At 41.5% G+C, this 19,167-nt stretch overlaps 1 pseudogene; it reads right to left on the bottom strand.

Annotated features, from left to right (window-relative positions):
• Positions 1–14,944: 14,944 nt before the first annotated feature.
• On the bottom strand, positions 14,945–15,121 carry LOC140285629 (U2 spliceosomal RNA; annotated as a pseudogene).
• Between the last annotated feature and the right edge of the window lie 4,046 nt (positions 15,122–19,167).

A 19,167-nucleotide genomic window follows, 5' to 3' on the forward strand; every position in this document is an offset into this window, starting at 1 on the left:
CTGCATTGACTGAGGTTGGTAAATTCCTGGGAATAAGCTTGCGCACACATTGTGCTTATCATCCACAGAGTGGAGGTGCTGTGGAAAGAGAAAATGGTACATTAAAGTCCAAGTTAGCCAAATGTTGTGAAGAAACAGGTCTGCCATGGACAAAAGCATTACCTATTGTGCTTACCTACATGAGAATGAGAATCAGAGCTCAAGTGAATCTCAGCCCATTTGAAATTTTATTTGGCAGACCTCCTAACCTGGGATTGGGACCTGTAACCAGACCCCTCCCTTCCACAACTGTTTGTGATGATGCTATGTTTTCTTACTGTCGAAACATTTCCACTGTTCTATCTCAAGTTTCACAGGCAGTAAAAGCAGCCCTTCCAGCCACAGAAAACACACCACTCCAACCAGATGACAGGTGGTGAAGGAACTTCACATTGGAAGCACAAACGTTGGCAAGGCCCGTTCCAGGTGCTACTGGTCACTCACACAGCTGTTAAAGTTGCAGAGAGAGCAACCTGGATTCATGCCAGTCACTGTAAGAAGGTACCAGAACCAGTAGATGACTTCCACCCTGACATACATCAGCCTAACCAACACGCCCGGAAGGACAAAGATAAGAGTCAGCAGTAAAAGCTGTACTCCACCGGTGTGTTAAGTGCTAGTAACCTCTGACACCGAAGATTGAAACATCCTTACTGAGACCAGCGATGAAGATGATCATACACATGCTGTGAACCATGGAAGAAACTGTTTGTTGTTTGTATTTTCTTATTTGTAACCAGCATGTGCACATTGTATCTTGATTTCACAGGAAGCAATAATACAGGGCTGCTGTATTTCCCCACGACCCGAGAGACCACCGAAGCCACACAGCCCCCCCCAGCACACACCCAACCGCCCAGAGCGACGGGACAGCAACCCACCACCACCACTATGTGATCAAGCTAATCAGAAGGGACCAGAGAGAATTAAATTCAGCCAATTGATGTTTTGAGGAAGCAGACATTGTTTCCATGCTAATATAATCTAAAAGAAAATTTCTAAACTGGTTAATACACAGATTGTTCTTCGCTTTCCAGTTCATGAGAATAGTTTTCTTTGCTATACATAACACTGTGAGGATCATGTGTGCTAAGCTAAATTCCACATTGATGTTGTCTAAGTCACCCAGTATGCACAGTGTGGGGCATGCAGGAATGGTACACTTTAGTCATGTTGATAGGTCCGCACAGACTTCAAGCCAGAACTTCTGGACAGGCGCACAAAACCACAAAGCGTGTGCATAATCATCAGGTGTGTTATCTGTGCAATGTGAGCAGATGTTTGAGTGTGTTAAACCCATCCTGAACATCCTTTGTCCTGTATAGTGTGTTCTATGAAGAATTTTGTATTGTATGAGCTGTAAATTAGGATTTCGAGTCATTCTGAAGGTGTTCAAACATATATGTGGCCAGAAGCTATGACTAGAACTGATGGATAAATCTGCCTCCCATTTTGAGGACGGTAGAGACATTGTGTCATCTATCTTAGACAATAATTTATATATTTTTGATAGTAGTTTTGGGGTGCAGATGCTTAGAAATTCTACTACCCTAATCGGGAGTTGTAAGTCTGGTTGGTGGAGGATATATTTCTTTTTTATTATAGACTTAAGTTGTTGATATTCTAGGAATTTATTGCTGCCTATCTCATGTTGTGATATGAGCTCATAAAATAAAATAAAATGTCCATTTTGGATTATATGTTCCAGATGTTTGATTCCTTTGATCTTCCAGAGAGTAAAGTTTAGCATTTTTTTGTTTTGCAGGATGTCAGGATTGTTCCAGATGGGTGTAAGCTTACACGGGACAAGTGAAGACTATGTTATTTTAAGAAATTCCCACCAGGCTGTCAGAGAGGTGCTGATGTTAAATGCTTTTGAAACATTTGTGATTTTTTACGTTTTGACTAATAAGTGGCAGGTCAGAGATTTCCAGATTATCACACAATGCTTGTTCTATATTTATCCATGGTTCATCTATTGGGCTAGGTTTAAACCATTTTGATATATACTGTAACATATTGGCTAAGGAATAGTGCTGAAAATTAGGTAAATCTAATCCACCCTGTCCTTGGTCTTCTGTAGGGTTTTTAAACTAATACGTGGTGGTTTGTTTTTCCACAGAAATTTGGAGATGCATGAACCTAGTGACTTAAACCAAGTAGCAGATGGTTTTATGGGGATCATTGAGAACAAATAGTTAACTTTTGGTAGTATCATCATTTTAATGGTTGTAACTCTCCCCATAAGTGATATAGGTAAGGACTTCAAACGAGAGAGATCGTCCTCTACTGTCTTTAATAATTGCACATAATTTAGCTTTGTTAGCCCTGAGAGCCTGGAGGAAATGTTTATTCCTAAATATCTAATATTTCCTGACTGTAAAGTGATCGCAGGTATATTCTGGTCCCTATAGTTAATGGGCAGAACTGTGGTCTTAGACCAATTGATAGAGTAGTCAGAAAGTGCTGAGAATTTATTTATGAGTGTGATCGTGTGAGTGAGAGACGTTTGTGAGTTCTGAAGGAAAAGTAATACATCATCAGCATAAAGACTTATTTTATGCTCAATATTTTGGGGTTGGATGCCTTTAATATTTCTATCTTGTCTGATAGCAGCTGCTAAAGGTTCGATGAAAATAGCAAAAAGTGAGGGCGAAAGTGGGCAACCCTGTCTTGTACCTCTCTGCAGACTGAAGCTTGGAGAAGTTTGATCATTTGTCCTGACACTTGCACTTGGGGAGTCAGTTATTTTCTTTTGAGGAGATAAGAGGCTTTAATAATAATATCTTGCAAGAGAGAACAACACAGTACAGAATACAGAGTTGCTCTGACCACTGAAGCAAAAACACACAGTTATATTGCCCACTCATCACGTCATCTGTTTTTGGGTATAGTTGATTGTTCTTCTAACTTTCCTCCCCAACCATTAGTTGAGGTTACCCAGACACACTCGTAAATACCAGCCTAACCCTGTCCCCCCTAAAGTGTAGCTATCTCATAATAACAAGCCCACCATTGTAAAGAGGAATTTAAGAAAACAGGGCAGGGTGGTACCTTGCAGCTCAGTGTTTTGCAGGTTATACACAGTAACACTCAATGCAATGCATATAAGAATTATTTTCCATTACATTCCTCCCTTTTGATTATAATAATACCATTATATTAATCAACCCAAAAGAAACAAGGAAAATAATAACTTTATCTGTAAAACATCAGCCTGCATTTGCACACAACGTGAGTTTAAAATGCAGGCATCATAGTGATAAAGGGTCCAATGATAAACAATCAAAACATGAACAATTAAATATGATTATCTTCCGCCCTCTCTAAGTCAGCGTCACTAGAGGAAAAATTTTGAAAGCAAAAAAGTTCTTTGAGTCATTTGAATCATTTGGTGAGATACATACAATGAGGCCTTTCACACAGGGAAAAATACAGCAGCCCTGTATTATTGCTTCCTGTGAAATCAAGATACAATCATCAAAAGCAGGAGTGGATGTGTTCGGCTACAAGAAGGTTTGAATGTCCGAGCATAGTTTGTAAAAAGCGGGTAAGAAAAGGTTCGAATGCCTGAACATACATCATCAAAAGCAGGACTGGATGTGTTCGGCTATAAGAAGGTTTGAATGTCCGACCATAGTTGGTAAAAAGTGGGTATGAAAAGGTTCGAATGCCCAAAATCGGCTGAAAAAAACTGTGTTCGGCTGCAAAAAGGTGTGAATGTTTGACTAAAGTTTGTAAGACAAGGTTCGAATGCCTGACAATGTATGATCAAAAGCGGGAGCGGAGGTATTCAGCTGCAAGAAGGTCTAAATGTCCATCATTAATTGCTAGAAAACATGAAAGAAAATTTTCGAAAATCAATCTGCATATGATCATAAGTGGGAGAGGAGGTGTTCAGCTGCAAGAAGGTGTGAATGTCCTACCATAATTGCTGAAAAATGTGTTAGAAACGGTAGGAATGCCGGACCATACATCATCAAAAGCTAGAGAGGTGGTGTTCGGCTGCAAGTAGGTGTGAATGTCTGACTAAAGTTCAAATATATTAACAAAAGCGGGAGGAGAGCTCTTCGGATGAGTGGTTGAGAATTTCCAACCGTAATCTATAAAATGCGGTGAAAAAAAAGGTGTGATAGAAACCTAAAAGGTGGAGCGGAAGTGTTCGGCTGCAAGAAGGTGTGAATGTCCGTCTATAGTTGGTGAAAAGCAGGAAAAGCAAGGTCTGAATGCCCAATCTTACATCATCAAAAGCGAGATCAGAGGTGTTTGGCTGCAAGAAAACGGGTTAGGTGTGAATGACCGACTAAATATCAACAAAAGTGGGGGCGGAGGTCTTCGGATGCAAGTGGGTGTGAATATCCCACCATACAAGTATGGTGGAGAGGAAGCTGTGAATGTCCGACCATGGTTTGTAAAACGCGGGTAAGACAAGGTGCGAATGTCCGACAATGTATGATCAAAAGAGGGAGCGGAGGTGTTCGGCTGCAAGGTCTGAATTTCCAACCATAATTTGTAAACACCGTTGAAGAAAAGCCTCGAAAGCCCGACTATACACCATCAAAAGCGGGACCAGAGGTGTTCAGCTGCAAGAAGGTCTGAATGTCCACCAATAATTACTGAAAAATGGGTAAGAAAAGGTGTGAATGCCCAACTATACATCATCAAAAGCAGAAGTGGATGTGTTCGGCCACAAGAAGGTTTGAATGTCCGACCATAGGTTGTAAAAGGCGGGTAAGAAAAGGTTTGAATGCCCGAACATACACAATCAAAAGAGGGAGCGGAGGTGTTTCGCTGCAAGAAGGTGTGAATGTCCGAGCATAGTTTGTAAAAAGTGGGTAAGAAAAGGTTCGAATGCCCGAACATACACCATCAAAAGAGGGAGCGGAGGTGTTCCGCTGCAAGAAGGTGTGAATGTCCGAGCATAGTTTGTAAAAAGCGGGTAAGAAAAGGTTCGAATGCCCGAACATACACCATCAAAAGAGGGAGCGGAGGTGTTCCGCTGTAAGAAGGTGTGAATGTCCAACCATAGTTGGTAAAAAGCGGGTAAGAAAAGGTTAAAATAACCGACTCTACACAATCAATAGCGGGAGCGGAGTTGTTCGGCTAAAAGAAGGTGTGAAAGTCCGACCATGGTTTGTAAAAAGCGGGTAAGAAAAGGTTCGAATGCAAAAATATACACCATCAAAAGCGGAAGCCGAGGTGTTCGGCTGCAAGTAGGTCTGAATGTCCACCCATAATTAATGAAAAGCGGGCAACAAGTAGGTTCGAATGCCCAACCATACATCAACAAAAGCAGGAGTGGATGTGTTTGGCTACAAGAAGGTTTGAATGTCCGAGCATAGTTTGCAAAAAGCGGGTAAGAAAAGGTGCGAATGCCCGACAATGTATGATCAAAAGAGGGAGTGGAGGTTTTCGGCTACAAGAAGGTTTGAATGTCCAACCATAGTTTGTAAAAAGCGGGTAAGAAAAGGTGCGAATTCCCGAACATACACCATCAAAAGAGGGAGCGGAGGTGTTCCGCTGTAAGATGGTGCGAATGTCCGACCATAGTTGGTAAAAAGCGGGTAAGAAAAGGTTCGAATGCCCGAATATATACCATCATAAGCGGAAGCGGAGGTGTTCGGCTGCAAGAAGGTGTGAACGTCCGACCAAAGTTTGTAAAAAGCAGTTAAGAAAAGGTTCGAATATCCAACCAAACATAATCAAAAGTGGGAGCAGAGCTGTTCGACTGCAAGTAGGTGTGAATTTCCACCCATAATTCCTGAAAAATGGGTAAGAAAAGGTGCGAATGCCCAACCATACATCATCAAAAGAAGAAGTGGATGTGTTCTGCTACAAGAAGGTTTGAATGTCCGACCATAGCTTGTAAAAAGTGGGTAAGAAAAAGTTCGAATGCTCGAACATACACCATCAAAATTGGAAGCGGAGGTGTTCCGCTGTAAGACGGTGTGAATGTCCGACCATAATTGGTAAAAAGCGGGTAAGAAAAGGTTAAAATACCCGACTGTACACAATCAATAGCGGGAGCGGAGTTGTTCGGCTACAAGAAGGTGTGAAAGTCCGACCATGGTTTGTAAAACGCGGGTAAGACAAGGTGCGAATGCCCGACAATGTATGATCAAAAGAGGGAGCGGAGGTGTTCGGCTGCAAGGTCTGAATTTCCAACCATAATTTGTAAACACCGTTGAAGAAAAGCCTCGAAAGCCCGACTATACACCATCAAAAGCGGGAGCAGAGGTGTTCAGCTGCAAGAAGGTCTGAATGTCCACCAATAATTACTGAGAAATGGATAAGAAAAGGTGTGAATGCCCAACTATACATCATCACAAGCAGAGGTGGATGTGTTCGGCCACAAGAAGGTTTGAATGTCCGACCATAGTTTGTAAAAGGCGGGTAAGAAAAGGTTTGAATGCCCGAACATACACAATCAAAAGAGGGAGCGGAGGTGTTTCGCTGCAAGAAGGTGTGAATGTCCGACCATAGTTTGTAAAAAGTGGGTAAGAAAAGGTTCGAATGCCAGAACATACACCATCAAAAGAGGGAGCGGAGGTTTTCCGCTGTAAGAAGGTGTGAATGTCCGACCATAGTTGGTAAAAAGCGGGTAAGAAAAGGTTAAAATACCCGACTCTACACAATCAATAGCGGGAGCGGAGTTGTTCGGCTAAAAGAAGGTGTGAAAGTCCGACCATGGTTTGTAAAAAGCGGGTAAGAAAAGGTTCGAATGCAAAAATACACACCATCAAAAGCGGAAGCCGAGGTGTTCGGCTGCAAGTAGGTGTGAATGTCCACCCATAATTAATGAAAAGCGGGCAAGAAGTAGGTTCGAATGCCCAACCATACATCAACAAAAGCAGGAGTGGATGTGTTTGGCTACAAGAAGGTTTGAATGTCCGAGCATAGTTTGTAAAAAGCGGGTAAGAAAAGGTGCGAATGCCCGACAATGTATGATCAAAAGAGGGAGTGGAGATTTTCAGCTACAAGAAGGTTTGAATGTCCAACCATAGTTTGTAAAAAGCGGGTAAGAAAAGGTGCGAATGCCCGAAAATACACCATCAAAAGAGGGAGTGGAGGTGTTCCGCTGTAAGATGGTGCGAATGTCCGACCATAGTTGGTAAAAAGCGGGTAAGAAAAGGTTCGAATGCCCGAATATATACCATCAAAAGCGGAAGCGGAGGTGTTCGGCTGCAAGAAGGTGTGAACGTCCGACCAAAGTTTGTAAAAAGCAGGTAAGAAAAGGTTCGAATATCCAACCAAACGCAATCAAAAGTGGGAGCAGAGCTGTTCGACTGCAAGTAGGTGTGAATGTCCACCCATAATTCCTGAAAAATGGGTAAGAAAAGGTGCGAATGCCCAACCATACATCATCAAAAGAAGAAGTGGATGTGTTCTGCTACAAGAAGGTTTGAATGTCCGACCATAGTTTGTAAAAAGTGGGTAAGAAAAAGTTTGAATGCCCGAACATACACCATCAAAAGAGGGAGAGGAGGTGTTCCGCTGTAAGACGGTGTGAAAGTCCGACCATAATTGGTAAAAAGCGGGTAAGAAAAGGTTAAAATACCCGACTCTACACAATCAATAGCGGGAGCGGAGTTGTTCGGCTACAAGAAGGTGTGAAAGTCCGACCATGGTTTGTAAAACACAGGTAAGACAAGGTGCGAATGCCCGACAATGTATGATCAAAAGAGGGAGCGGAGGTGTTCGGCTGCAAGGTCTGAATTTCCAACCAATAATTACTGAAAAATGGGTAAGAAAAGGTGTGAATGCCCAACTATACATCATAAAAAGCAGAAGTGGATGTGTTCGGCTGCAAGAAGGTGTGAATGTCCGAGCATAGTTTGTAAAAAGTGGGTAAGAAAAGGTTCGAATGCCAAAATATACACCATCAAAAACGGAAGCCGAGGTGTTCGGCTGCAAGTAGGTGTGAATGTCAGATCATAATTTGCAAAAAGCTGATGAGAAAGGTGTGAATGACCGACAATAATTACTGAAAAATGTGTTAGAAAAGGTAAGAATGCCGGACTATTCATCATCAAAAGCAGAGAAGAGGTGTTCGGATGCAAGAAGCTGTGAATGTCCAGCCATAATTACTCAAAAACGGGTAAGAAAAGGTAGTATTGCCAGACCATAAATGATCAAAACAGGGAGCGGAGGTGTTCCGCTGTAAGAAGGTGTGAATGTCCGACCATAATTGGTAAAAAGCGGGTAAGAAAAGGTTAAAATACCCGACTGTACACAATCAATAGCGGGAGCGGAGTGGTTTGGCTACTAAAAGGTGTGAAAGTCCGACCATACATCCTCAAAAGCAGAACTGGATGTGTTCGGCTACAAGAAGGTTTGAATGTCTGACCATAGTTTGTAAAAAGCGGGTAAGAAAAGGTTCGAATGCCCAAACATACACCATCAAAAGAGGGAGCGGAGGTGTTCCGCCATAAGAAGGTGTGAATGTCCGACCGTAGTTGGTAAAAAGCGGGTAAGAAAAAGTTCGAATGGCTAACCATACATCATCAAAAGCAGGACTGGATGTGTTCGGCTACAAGGTTTGAATGTCCGAGCATAGTTTGTTAAAAGCGGGTAAGAAAAGGTTCGAATGCCCGAACATACACCATCAAAAGAGGGAGCGGAGGTGTTCCGCCATAAGAAGGTGTGAATGTCCGACCGTAGTTGGTAAAAAGCGGGTAAGAAAAGGTTAAAATGGCCGTCTGTACACAATCAATAGCGGGAAGGGATGTGTTCGGCTACAAGAAGGTGTGAAAGTCCGACCATGTTTTGTAAAAAGCGGTTAAGAAAAGGTGTGAATGCCCGACAATGTATGATCAAAAGAGGGAGCGGAGGTTTTCGGCTGCAAGAAGGTCTGAATGTCCAACCATAATTTGTAAAAACCGGGGAGGAAAAGGCTCGAAAGCCCGACTATACACCATCAAAAGCGGGAGCAGAGGTGTTCAGCTGCAAGAAGGTCTCAATGTCCATCAATAATTGCTAAAAAACATGAAAGAAAATTTTCGAATATCAAACCGCACATGATCATATGCGGGAGAGGAGGTGTTCAGCTGCAAGAAGGTGTGAATGTCCACCCATAATTCCTGAAAAATGGGTAAAAAAAGGTGCGAATGCCCAACCATACATCATCAAAAGCAGGTGTGAATGTCAGATCATAATTTGCAAAAACCTGATGAGAAATGGTGAGAATGCCCGACTATACACCATCAAATGCGGGAGCGGAGGTGTTCGGCTGTGAGTAGGTGTGAATGTCCGACCATACTTGCTGAAAAATATGACAAAGCAGTTTTCACTTGGTTTGAGTGAAGGATTTCCTAAAGGTTTAGTGTTGTTCTTTGGTATACTGCAAAGTAATACTTTCTATTTTGTTGAAACCGATTAAGTTAAAACTGCTTTGTCCTTCATATTTATCCATGTCATAATAGCTTTAAACAAAAAAGAATGTTGTACTTTGCAGGATAGGAAAGAACAACTCTAAACCTTTTCAGGAATCCGAGAATAAGCGTCGATTGACGAGTTCTACACAATTTCGGATTTTGATATAAAATGAATTCGTTCACTCAAACCAAGTTAAAACTGCTTTTGTCCTTCATATTTATCCATGTCTGAATAGGTTTCAACAAAAAAGAAAGTATTACTTTGCAGTATACCAAAGAACAACACTAAACCTTTAGGAATCCGAGAATAAGCTTCTTTTCACCAGTTCTACACAATTTTGGATTTTGATATAAAATGAATTCCTTCACTCAAACCAAGTTAAAACTGCTTTGTCCTTCATATTTATCCATGTCTGAATGGGTTTCAACAAAATAGAAAGTATTACTTTGCAGTATACCAAAGAACAACACTAAACCTTTAGGAATCCGAGAATAAGCTTCTTTTCACCAGTTCTACACAATTTTGGATTTTGATATAAAATGAATTCCTTCACTCAAACCAAGTTAAAACTGCTTTGTCCTTCATATTTATCCATGTCTGAATCGGTTTCAACAAAATAGAAAGTATTACTTTGCAGTATACCAAAGAACAACACTAAACCTTTAGGAATCCGAGAATAAACTTATTTCCACGAGTTCTACACAATTTCGGATTTTGATATAAAATGAATTCCTTCACTCAAACCAAGTGAAAACTGCTTTGTCATATTTTTCAGCAAGTATGGTCGGACATTCACACCTACTCACAGCCGAACACCTCCGCTCCCGCATTTGATGGTGTATAGTCGGGCATTCTCACCATTTCTCATCAGGTTTTTGCAAATTATGATCTGACATTCACACCTGCTTTTGATGTTGTATGGTTGGGCATTCGCACCTTTTTTTACCCATTTTTCAGGAATTATGGGTGGACATTCACACCATCTTGCAGCTGAACACCTCCTCTCCCGCATATGATCATGTGCGGTTTGATATTCGAAAATTTTCTTTCATGTTTTCTTGCAATTATTGATGGACATTGAGACCTTCTTGCAGCTGAACACCTCTGCTCCCGCTTTTGATGGTGTATAGTCGGGCTTTCGAGCCTTTTCTTCCCCAGTTTTTACAAATTATGGTTGGACATTCAGACCTTCTTGCAGCCGAAAACCTCCGCTCCCTCTTTTGATCATACATTGTCGGGCATTCGCACCTTTTCTTAACCACTTTTTACAAAACATGGTTGGACTTTCACACTTTCTTGTAGCCGAACACATCCCTTCCCGCTATTGATTGTGTACAGTCGGGTATTTTAACCTTTTCTTACCCGCTTTTTACCAACTACGGTCGGACATTCACACCTTCTTATGGCGGAACACCTCCGCTCCCTCTTTTGATGGTGTAGGTTCGGGCATTCGAACCTTTTCTTACCCGCTTTTTACAAACTATGCTCGGACATTCAAACCTTCTTGTAGCCGAACACATCCAGTCCTGCTTTTGATGATGTATGGTTGGGCATTCGCACCTTTTTTTTTACCCATTTTTGAGGAATTATGGGTGGACATTCACACCTTCTTGCAGCTGAACACCTCCTCTCCCACTTATGATCATGTGCGGTTGGATATTCGAACATTTTTTTTCATGTTTTCTAGCAATTATTGATGGACATTCAGACCTTCTTGCAGCTGAACACCTCCGCTCCCGCTTTTGATGGTGTATAGTGGGGCTTCCGAGCCTTTTCTTCCCCGGTTTTTACAAATTATGGTTGGACATTTAGACCTTCTTGCAGCCGAAAACCTCCGTTCCCTCTTTTGATCATACATTGTCCGGCATTCGCACCTTTTCTTACCCGCTTTTTACAAACCATGGTCGGACTTTCACACCTTTTAGTAGCCAAACAACTCCGCTCCCGCTATTGATTGTGTACAGTCGGGTATTTTAACCTTTTCTTACCCGCTTTTTACCAATTATGGTGGGACATTCACACCTTCTTACAGCGGAACACCTCCACTCCCTGTTTTGATCATTTATGGTCTGGCAATACTACCTTTTCTTACCCGTTTTTGAGTTATTATGGCTGGACATTCACAGCTTCTTGCAGCCGAACACCTCTTCTCCCGCTTTTGATGATGACTGGTCCGGCATTCTTACCTTTTCTAACACATTTTTCAGCAATTATTGTTGGTCATTCACACCTTTCTCATCAGCTTTTTACAAATTATGATCTGACATTCACACCTACTTGCAGCCGAACACCTCGGCTTCCGCTTTTGATGGTGTATATTTTGGCATTCGAACCTTTTCTTACCCGCTTTTTACAAACCATGGTCGGACTTTCATACCTTCTTTTAGCCGAACAACTCCGCTCCCGCTATTGATTGTGTAGAGTTGGGTATTTTAGCCTTTTCTTACCCGCTTTTTACAAACTATGGTCGGACATTCACACCTTCTTACAGCGGAACACCTCCGCTCCCTCTTTTGATGGTGTATGTTCTGGCATTCGAACCTTTTCTTACCCACTTTTTACCAACTATGCTCGGACATTCACACCTTCTTGCAGTGAAACACCTCCGCTCCCTCTTTTGATTGTGTATGTTCGGGCATTCGAACCTTTTCTTACCCGCCTTTTACAAACTATGGTCGGACATTCAAACCTTCTTGTGGCCGAACACATCCACTTCTGCTTGTGATGATGTATAGTTGGGCATTCACACCTTTTCTTACCCATTTTTCAGTAATTATTGGTGGACATTCAGACCTTCTTGCAGCTGAACACCTCCGCTCCCGCTTTTGATGGTGTATAGTCGGGCTTTCGAGCCTTTTCTTCAACGGTGTTTACAAATTATGGTTGGAAATTCAGACCTTGCAGCCGAAACACTCCGCTCCCTCTTTTGATCATACATTGTCGGGCATTCGCACCTTGTCTTACCCGCTTTTTACAAACCATGGTCGGACTTTCACACCTTCTTGTAGCCGAACAACTCCGCTCCCGCTATTGATTGTGTACAGTCCGGTTTTTTAACCTTTTCTTACCCGCTTTTTACCAACTATGGTCGGACATTCGCAGCATCTTACAGCGGAACACCTCCGCTCCCTCTTTTGATGGTGTATGTTCGGGCATTCGAACTTTTTCTTACCCGCTTTTTACAAACTATGGTCGGACATTCAAACCTTCTTGTAGCAGAACACATCCACTTCTTCTTTTGATGATGTATGGTTGGGCATTCGCACCTTTTCTTACCCATTTTTCAGGAATTATGGGTGGATATTCACACCTACTTGCAGTCGAACAGCTCTGCTCCCACTTTTGATTATGTTTGGTTGGATATTCGAACCTTTTCTTAACTGCTTTTTACAAACTTTGGTCGGACGTTCACACCTTCTTGCAGCCGAACATCTCCGCTTCCGCTTTTGATGGTATATATTCGGGCATTCGAACCTTTTCTTACCCACTTTTTACCAACTATGGTCGGACATTCACACCGTCTTTCAAGTGTAACACCTCCGCTCCCTCTTTTGATGGTGTATGTTCGGGCATTCGCACCTTTTCTTACCCGCTTTTTACAAACTATGGTCGTACATTCAAACCTTGTAGCCGAAAACCTCCACTCCCTCTTTTGATCATACTTTGTCGGGCATTCGCACCTTTTCTTACTCGCTTTTTACAAACTATGCTCGGACATTCAAACCTTCTTGTAGCCAAACACATCCACTCCTGCTTTTGTTGATGTATGGTTGGGCATTCGAACCTACTTGTTGCCCGCTTTTCATTAATTATGGGTGGACATTCACACCTTGTCACAGCCAAACACCTCCGCTCCCTGTTTTGATCATGTATGGTTGGACATTCGCACCTTTTCTCACCCGCTTTTTGCAAACTATGGTCGGCCATTCACAGCTTCCTCTCCACCATACTTGTATGGTGGGATATTCACACCCACTTGCATCCGAAGATCTCCGCCCCCACTTTTGTTGATATTTAGTCGGTCATTCACACCTTACCCGTTTTCTTGCCGCCAAACACCTCTGATCTCGCTTTTGATGATGTAAGATTGGGCATTCAGACCTTGCTTTTCCTGCTTTTCACCAACTATAGATGGACATTCACACCTTCTTGCAGCCGAACACTTCCGCTCCACCTTTTAGGTTTCTATCACACCTTTTTTTTCACCGCATTTTATAGATTATGGTTGGAAATTCTCAACCACTCATCCGAAGACCTCTCCTCCCGCTTTTGTTAATATATTTGAACTTTAGTCAGACATTCACACCTACTTGTAGCCAAACACCACCTCTCTAGCTTTTGATGAGGTATGGTCCGGGATTCTTACCGTTTCTAACACATTTTTCAGCAATTATGGTAGGATATTCACACCTTCTTGCAGCTGAACACCTCCTCTCCCACTTATGATCATGTGCGGATTGATTTTCGAAAATTTTCTTTCATGTTTTCTAGCAATTAATTATGGACATTTAGACCTTCTTGCAGCTGAACACCTCCGCTCCCGCTTTTGATCATACATTGTCAGGCATTCGCACCTTGTCTTACCCGCTTTTTACAAACTTTAGTCGAACATTCACACCTTTTTGCAGCCGAACACAGTTTTTTGCAGCCGAATTTGGGCATTCGCACCTTTTCATACCCACTTTTTACCAACTATGGTCGGACATTCACACCGTCTTACAGCGGAACACCTCCGCTCCCTCTTTTGATGGTGTATGTTCGGGCATTCGAACCTTTTCTTACCCGCTTTTTACAAACTATGCTCGGACATTCAAACATTCTTGTAGCCAAACACATCCACTCCTGCTTTTGATGATGTATGGTATGGCATTCGAACCTACTTGTTGCCCGCTTTTCATTAATTATGGGTGGACATTCACACCTTGTCGCAGCCAAACACCCTGTTTCGATCATGTATGGTTGGACATTCGCACCTTTTCTCACCCGCTTTTTGCAAACTATGGTCGGCCATTCACAGCTTCCTCTCCACCATACTTGTATGGTGGGATATTCACACCCACTTGCATCCGAAGACCTCCGCCCCCACTTTTGTTGATATTTAGTCGGTCATTCGCACCTTACCCGCTTTTGGCAAACTATGGCCTTCTTGCAGCCAAAAACCTCTGATCTCGCTTTTGATGATGTAAGGTTGGGCATTCAGACCTTGCTTCACCTGCTTTTCACCAAATATAGTCGGACATTCACACCTTCTTGCAGCCGAACACTTCCGCTCCACCTTTTAGTTTTCTATGGGGCATTCACACCTTTATTTTCACCGCATTTTATAAAAACACCACAGGAACACCGTATTGAGGCTTTGTTCTGACCGCTCATTCGGTGTCGCGTTTCTTTCAAGCATTTCTCCTGGTTAGCCCGCACTCGGCTCGCTCCCAGAGCCGTGTTAAAGTCTACTTCGCATTCACTCTCTTTTCTCAGCAGACTAAAAGAAACTTCCATCCTGCACCGCTGTTAGCTTTTTCACAAGAGCAGAGGAGAGCGCACCGTTCCCAGCGGCACTGCAGTACCGGGTCGATGCTTGGAGTGAACGGAGCAAGCTCCTTTTTCAACTCCTATTGATAAAAATCCATTTAATATGTAGTCCTTGCATAGACATATCACATATTAAACTGATAAGTACAGATGGATTATGTGCAATTAGTAAAGAGAGTAGAGGACGATCTCTCTCGTTGGAAGTCCTTACCTATATCACTTATGGGGAGAGTTACAACCATTAAAATGATGATACTACCAAAAGTTAACTATTTGTTCTCAATGATCCCCATAAAACCATCTGCTACTTGGTTTAAGTCACTAGATTCATGCATCTCCAAATTTCTGTGGAAAAACAAACCACCACGTATTAGTTTAAAAACCCTACAGTAGACCAAGGACAGTGGTGGATTAGATTTACCTCATTTTCAGCACTATTCCTTAGCCAATAGGTTACAATATATATCAAAATGGTTTAAACCTTGTTGTTGTCACAGTTCCCAGAGACGTTGTAATCGTTGAGGATTCTATATTCACCCCCTCATTAGAGGCACGTGTTGCAGATTGATGACACTGAATCTTCTTCTCTGTTCATTGCTGGCATCATTCCCAGCATCGTAAGTGTTCGTGGCATTGTTAGCCTCTTCTTCTGGATCTTGATATCGAGCATCCTTTTGTATTTCTGGTTTGTAAGTCCTCTCTCTTCGTTCACCGGAGTCTTCGTCTCTTTGTCCTTGAGTTTGGTGATTTTTTCTTCTTTTGATGCCTTGACACAGTGTGACAGGTGATACCACATGGGAGATCCTTTAACTTGGACTGCTGTCCCTGTGCTGCGAAATGGCTGTGCTGCTCAAATGGTCTCTCCTTCATCATATACACAGTTATTTATACATCACCTTCCACCATGAAGCGTTGTCCCTTTTTGTTTCTCTCTTTGTTCTTAAAATGCTGTTATAAATGTCTAAACCAATCCATTAAACTAGATCATTTTGGCAGTAAAGCGATCTACAATGTGCTTGGTCGCAAAGCTGCTCATCTGTGGTAAACAGCTCTTCAGAAAGGCATTCTTCAATTGATTTCACTCATTTTATGTAATAATTTTGTGATTTCCTACAAAACTACACTTCTTCTCCCATCTGTCTGAGTATTTAATATTGTCTGGGTCCCGTTAAAACATGTATTTTTCCCATCTAATTCCTTGTTTGCTTTAAAACAAGTATTCCCCATTTTCTATCCCTTCAGTAGCCAACCAGTTTGTATGGAGTACACTGGAGCAACTTGACTGATCAGTAAAACACTGCTTTTGTTGTCACCGCAAGGCTTCCCCCGTCGGTTGTTTCACTGAGACACTACTGAGTAACTACAACTCAACACAGTTTATACACATAACATTCATATACATACTAACAAACAAACAAACAATAATTTATCGCAATTTTCTCATCTCTGTTTGAACGTACACCCAGGTAAATATTCCTGTAGTCTTCTCATACCGACTATGGACCCATTCATTGTTTAACTTCACTGTTTTGCAAATCCTAATTGAATATTACACATTGACATTGAACTTTACTGGATAAGCAGGTCTTCATTGCATTCAGCAGCCTATATGTGAGCATTTATGTGTAAGCTGTTCTTCTTTGCATTTATCAGCAGCAAGCAATTCTTCACTGCACATGCATATGTAAATAGTAAAACAATTCCAATGTGTTAGCGAAACCTTCTATATCACAGTGGTTTCTAAGGTCTATTTTAAGTTCTTTGCCATCAGTGAGATGACATTGTTTACAAAGTGTGTCAAATTATCACTGAAGATCTTTTCAGGAATTTCAAATCTAGAAATGAGTTATTTTACGCGTGATTTTGCTACTGAGAGTGCATCTGCTTGTGCACATGGAAATATTTCAGACCATTTGGTAAAAACCTCTGTTGTCACTGAGCAGAATCGTTTCCCTTAACATTAATTTAGTTCAATGAAATCTACAAAATAATGAAATAATGAAATCCAAACAAATATGTTGAAAAAGATACACTGGCTTAGGGAATTATCTTCGTTTTGGTCTTAGATTGCCCTGTGGAATGTATTTTGCACATATTTGACCTGCTAGACAAAACTTTATTCATTTATTTATTCTAAAAAAATGTTTTTAATAATTAGTAAAACCATATGCTGTAAAAACCTTGTTCATTATTGCTTCCATCCCTCCTGTTGAGACATGACATGGTCCGTGGCTCAATACTGCAGCATATTTAAACAAATTCTTTGGCAGTATGGTTTTCCTTCCGGTCATTCATACGAGTCTATTGTAGATGGCAATTGAATAACATCTAATAATGCTAAAATATTTGTAGTTTATACATTTAGCTGTGGATGTCAACATACCTGTTTTTCCAATGCTGTGTTAACACATGTACAGTTGAGAAGGCATACTGACTGTCAGTGTAAACGTTAACAACCTTTTTGTTATTTAATTTACAAGCTTCAGTTAAAGCTACCAATTCGACTGCTTGAACAGAGTAATTTTTTGGTAGTGGTTGTTTTAAGAAAACTTCAGTTTCTGTTACTACTGCAAATCCTGTAGCATTTGTGCCATCAGGGTTTTTTGCTTGACCTGTTGAATAAATATAGTTATTTCTGCATTTTCATAACGTATATCAGTTAAGTCTGGCCTGGGTAAAACACTGATGGTTATTTCTGACATGCAATCATGAGGCTTTCCATCTGTGGGGTAGGTAGCAGTGTGGATGGATTAAGTGTAGCACATCTCTCGACAACAAGGTGTGGCTGTGAAAGAAGAACTGTTATGTAGGAGAGATGTCTGGTAAAGATATTTTGTTAAGTAACCATATCACAGCCACTGCATGAGGTACCTTAAGTGTTAATGGGTGAAATAACACCATTATTGTTGATGCCTGCACTGCCAATGGCTTCTGGCCATTGATTCAAAAGTACGATCTTGTCCCTGTTTCCCCCTTTCAGTGGACACTTGCCCCTAATTACCGCAATTCAGCAGGGGGTCTTTCATTAGGAGTACTGGACTCCCCCGTGCACGGTTTCAGCTCCGACCCTGGAAAGCGGAAAAAACGTTGAGATCTGGTTTGAGGACCCAATTGTTGAGAAAAGTCTCTCAATGAGACTCAGAGTTGCTGGAGTCAGTTAATGCAAATGTTTAATCTTGCAGCAAGTTCAAGAATGTGTGTGTGAATGGGTGTATGTGTGCGAACGTGTGTGAGTTTGTGTATGTGAGAGTTTAATGAACCTGTTATCCACAGGCAGGTCTTAACTAGTATGGCACAGTTCCAGCCTGTCTCATCTTTTTTGGAAGGTCCAGCGCTCGGCCGTAACCCTTCTGTCTGTTTGGACTCTCACATACATTCGGTTAATCATAGAAAAACGAGAACAAAACTTTTTAGCCCCTTAAATTCATAAAACAGACATGGTGCAGTTATTTCCATTCTAGAAAATAAGAGTAATCACCACCATTCCTATAAATTCTGGATATTCTAACAATCTGAATCTTTTTTAAATGTTCGATGAAGCCCTTTGCTGTTCTGTTTAGAGACTCAGCTGATCATAAACCAAGTTTTGCTCTTGAACCAAGCTTCTAAACTCTTCACCTTTTTCATTTCTCAGTTAGTATTCACTTTAAAACTGATTAAAAGAAAAATTAAATGAATGCCTATCAACAAATGTGGGATCTAAACTCTAGTGCTTTCTCTAAAATAATTTCCTTTCTCAATTCAGAAATGTGTGTGTGTAAGTCACAACACCTGTGACACCAAAACGGCTTTCTTTTCTCTCTTTTCTCTACACTCTGCACTGTGAGCACACACACCAAATCAGAAAGGCTTTTTTCTCTCTTTTCTACATTATGGACTGTGGGGACACAAAACCGCTCTCTCTCTTTTTTTTTTTGATTGTGTGCCAGGGCGTTGTCTCACGTATTAGATTATGCTTAAGATACGAATGGGTTTATCAGTCACATCAGAATCCGTACATACTGATCCTCCCGTAATAAAATGGTCGGATCTTATCAAACACACTTTGTTTCTTGTGACAAGTCAGCGAAACAGCGTATACACGTCAAGACACTGAATCAAGTTTGCCACAAGAACTCATAAGTTTGGCAGTATTGCTCTGCCGTCAGCAATCATACACCCATTTTATTTTCATGAGACATGTGCAGGCACCTGTTCATCTACTGTTCTATCACTATGAATTAG

This window comes from Leuresthes tenuis, unplaced genomic scaffold (assembly GCF_036924035.1).
Source record: "Leuresthes tenuis unplaced genomic scaffold, fLeuTen1.0.hap1 SCAF_48, whole genome shotgun sequence".
NCBI lineage: Eukaryota > Metazoa > Chordata > Actinopteri > Atheriniformes > Atherinopsidae > Leuresthes > Leuresthes tenuis.